We start from the raw sequence: 5102 nt of genomic DNA, 5'->3' as shown, positions 1-5102 counted from the left end.
TCTCTAAAGATTATATATTATATGTAGTACTATATTATATGTGATAAGTCTACCCTGCATTTGTCCTAAAAAACTAGAAAAAAATATTTAAAATCCGTTACATTTATGAAAATCGTATTAAAGAAACTGTATTTGACTTAAGTATAGTCAAAAAATTTCAAACGGTTCTTACCTCGTTTGTCTCAATTATTCATACATATTAAAATGTTTATTAAATTATTTATACCATATTTATATCATATGTTCTTGAAAAATATTTTTGTGTGATTCTTTAGATAAATGACATTACTTTTAAGTTAATATCGAAATTCCAAAACACACTATTGAATTCAAATGCCTAAAAATATAAAACGGTAGGCTCTATATATAAATCATATACCGACCCATATAACGTCATAATACTACAACATTCAGCCATTTGCGATACTAGGAATCGTACGTTCAAAAGATTATCTTGCCGATATGAAGCTTTCGGACAGGAAACAATCGAGCTTTTGCTGAAGATTATGTATTTCATACGATTTAATCTCAGCAGCTTTTCGTAATTGTTTCAATACTGAGCATCGTTTTGTTCACGATCGTTCCCATGTATCGATTGCAACTGATCGCTTTTCTTTGATATATTGAACAATTATTAATATAGTAATTGTCAATATAGTTTTGAGAGATTCAATCCAATTGAAAAAAGCCTTGTAAAATGATAATATTATACTATTCACTACTATTTATCAAAATATAGAGAAAAAACAGTTTTATTATCTGTCATTGAAATAAGAGGTTTATAATAAAAAAATAAAATAATAAACTATTTAGCAAGCCGTAATATTTCAGTAAGATCTATAAGACCATGATATATATCGCCAAAAAAGTTCTATAAAAGTCGGCTTAATTTTTTTTTCAACAGTTAATTACAAGCAAACGGTTCAGTAAATTTTTACCTAAACTAATTAGTACCATTCCCAACTAATATATTTGGAACAATTTTAGATTTTTTTAAATCGATTCGGTAGTATGAGCTTAATGTGGATGAGAAGTTTAACACTTTTTTCTAAATTACAAACATCGATGTCTAATTTTGAAAAATGCTAAAAAACGATACTAATTTTTACAAACTTTGACGAATTTTTGAATTTTTGAATCTAAACGATTGTCGTAGGCCGTAATATTTTAATATGATTTATAAGACTATGGTATCTACTGTCAAAAAAATCAGAATGGCTTGAAACGTTAAAAAATATAAATTATCGAATCGAATTTTTTGATGAAAGCATAAACTCCTTCGGGAAGTTTATAAATTAATGTTCGAAATAATTGCTTTTTTCACAATATTTCTATAGACTCACAATCGTAATATTAGGAATAATTATTACTACATATATCATTTTCCTTTTTTTTCCAACCCTGGTTTCCCATATGCCATGCATTTTTTTATCCCCCGAGTCAGCAGTGTTAAACAAAAAATGTTTGGTTATTCACAAGGGCGTGACAGTGCTAGGACAATTCTCCGCATGGGTTTTTGCCAATTCATCTGAATTAGCTTCATTTCAGCTTTCCTGTAGGCAGCAAGAACTATAACTTCTATAATCACGTCGTATGTTTACGTCAAGAACAAAAACATATATTAACTTGTGTATATGGAGTTATAAAGATCAAGAAGTAATCAACGTCTTTGATATTATGCTACGTGTTTTGCGACGTAAACAATAATTAGTGGGTATAGAATATTTTGTAAATTGACTTGTTTGAAATTCTAATTTAGAACTTGACGTGGCCTTTAAATTGGGTGTTACATTTACATTACTCAACAAGCGATGAGATTAGAGTGTAAAGTTACCAAAATACTATATTAAAGTATTAATACGGCATTATCAATATGTTTTAGAACGCTTTTCAATGTTTTAATTTCATAATCATAATATCAAATATTTTTAACAAATCATTGACAAACTTCATTTAGAACTCAGAGTATTCTATTGAACTTAAATAGTCAAGATACTTCAATAAGTTTTAAGACATATAAAAGTCTTCGAACTCAAAAAAAAAAACAGGATATATTCCTAGTAAACCCTTGCTTCATGATGCCAAATTTATACTTTCTAATTTGGAAACAATTCGAGCATTTCGTATACATTTTGTATTTAAATTATACCTAAATATAAAAACAAATTGTAATTAATTTTTATCAAATAGTGTACCTAGTACCTACTCTATCTCTATGGGTGCTTGATAATTACGAAAATATAAAATGTATTATTAAAATTTTTGATTACTTCAAAGAGATTTACCAATCATAAGGTTTTTATGATATTTGGATATTAAGCTCGTTTTTCAGTTGATATCTCATGATTTGTATGGTAATTTTTAATCTTAACTGCTAAAGTTTAGAAGACCTAATGTAACATTGTAATGTAACATTGATTAATCTAGTACTGTTAGACAAAGTATCGACTAATTTTCACAAAAAAGTACACACTTTATGATTTTTGATATTGCTTTATTCGGGAAATACTTCTACAAAATATAGAGTAAGGATAAAAATAAAAACCGATATTGTTTAATATAAATAAAAAAGTTATCTACAAAGTCATACCATTATTAACGTCCCGAAAGATGTATGTTTTCGTAAAAAAATCCAATTTTTTTATTTTATGTTTTCAAGATGTTTCAAGCCATTTTAAAATGAGACCAAATTTAGAAGAAGTATGTGTGCATGTATGTATGGAAACAGATTTTTTGTCGTAAATCGACGTTTTTTCAAAACCTGAACCGATTTCAAAAATTTAAAAGTCATTCGATGTATCTCGATGAGGACTAGCGTTTATAAATTTTGCACGACGATCGGCCGAGCCGTTTCTTTGTAATTTGGAAAAAAGGGTCAAATTTTGTCCACATTTAAGCTCATACTACCGAATCGATTTTAAAAAATCGAAAAACTGTTCGAAAGATATTAGTTGGGCATGATGTTGATTAGATTTAGTTTAATCTACCGAGCCGTTTTCTTGTAATTAACTGTGGAAAAAAAATTAAGACGATTTTTATGGAACTTTTTTTGGCGATATAAGGCTTGTATCATGGTCTTATAGAACCTACTGAAATATTACGGCCCTACGACTAGTAGTTTAATTTTAAAAATTCATCAAAGTTTGAAAAAATGAGTAGTATTTTTGACGTTTGTTAAAATTAAAATCAGACGATTTACTTGGTATAACGATAGAGTACTTGGTCTTAATGAACATACTAAAGTCAAACAAAAAACTAATTGAAGTCCTACGAAAACTGGTTCAATTATATAAATTTTGATTTTAAAATTTGCTTTTAGAAAATACTCCGAGTTAACGTGTTCATTCGTTTTCAATTATATGTAAATCTTCTCGGAAAACTTTTAATCACTCATAAATTAATTTATATTTTATTGATTAAGTCGATTATTTAAATATATCAAAAAGTTTATGTAACTTGCTCCAGCAAAATACCAATACCAACTAGTTTTAATTTATTAATGTGTTTTTTTTATAAAAAAATTATATGGTAATGGACTTTATGTTGAGTTTTGCGTAATGATCAGCCGATTCTCATCAATAATTCCGATCTAATTGAAAATTGAAAAATTGAAAATTGAAAAAAAGATATCAGATTGTGCTAATTAATTATTTGTAAAGATCGTCGGCGATAATATTATAACAAGGTTCATGATATTAATGAGCATCCTAAAATATATTCTTATAAAAATTAATTAATTGTACGAGTTCATTAAAGTTTAGACTAATGGAACTAACGGGTCAAAATTTTTAAATGCTATTGAAACAATCCTAAGCTTTATTCTTATTCGTTAAGTCAATTTTTTAAATATTGGGTTCAAGGAAAGGTCAAATTGCCGTTACACAAAATGCCACTTACACGCAGTTTAATTATTCAAATCATTATATTCCCGATAATTCATAGTAATTAATTTGGAAATATATTTAGTTTAGAACTTTAACTTAATTATTACGTATTTCAAACACACAACTGATTATTATAGTAGATATTTAGTTGAAAACATAATTGGAAAATCTAGTAAGCGCTAAAATGAAAACTTTTCCCCTTTTCTCTCCCGGCGCAGATGTGTTTGACAAATGTAATTCTATTACTGATGACATTTCTATATTGAAAGTGCAGCTATAGAAAAAACTGAATACGTTCCAAAAGTGACATTTGAATCCAACTACAATAGCTTTCAATTTGGGTATATTTGAAACTCAGACAATGGCACGCAATGTGGTTTGTCCGAGTTCATAGGGTTACCCATGGTTTACCTCTCGTACAAAGTTATGTGTTTAATGAACCCGAAATACTATACATGATTCGCATTTAACCTAATTGAAATAAAATCTAATTAGTTAAATTCCCATTTGTCTATGTGGTGCGTAACATGTTTAATTAACTATAAAAATTGTAGAACATTCGAAATAATCACGTTCACATGTGCATATTAAGTACTTATAGTTACGAAGTTATAGAGCATTTAAGTACCTACAAGATTCTTCCTATCAATTTATATCATTTTTGCACAACCATCGTCTCAATGGAACATTTGTAGAAAGTAATTAAGATGCTGCAAAAATTTGCAGTTATTATACCCTGGTCATATTCAATTGGCATTCAATTTAGTCATCTTAAGTACTACCACAAATGATATTCCATATAGAGTAGGTAGAATTGTAAACAAATTAAGCATGTTAGGGACCGCCCATTAATCACGTGAGGTTTTTAGGGGGAGGGGGGGTTTAACAAAAAATCACGAAATATCACGTGGGGGAGGGGGGTATAGTAAGATATCACGTGTATTTATTTTTTAACTGATTTTTAAAAAAAAAATCAAACATTTTCAAAAAAAGAATCAAAATTTTTGTTTTTTCACGTAACTAAAAATACACGTGATGTTTGGTGGGGGAGGGGGGTAATTTTAAATATCACCACGTATCACCAAGGGGAGGGGGGGTCCAAAAATCCTTAAAACTAGCTCACGTGATTAATGGACGCCCCCTTAACTTATTGTAAAAATAAGTTGATGTCAGTGAAAATTTGAATAAGCTTCTCAAGGGTCTTCTCCATAAATTTTG

This window comes from Ctenocephalides felis, unplaced genomic scaffold (assembly GCF_003426905.1).
Source record: "Ctenocephalides felis isolate EL2017-DRISC unplaced genomic scaffold, ASM342690v1 CF-g0.4_SCAFFOLD_01170, whole genome shotgun sequence".
Lineage (NCBI taxonomy): Eukaryota > Metazoa > Arthropoda > Insecta > Siphonaptera > Pulicidae > Ctenocephalides > Ctenocephalides felis.
This window is presented reverse-complemented; position numbering follows the sequence as displayed.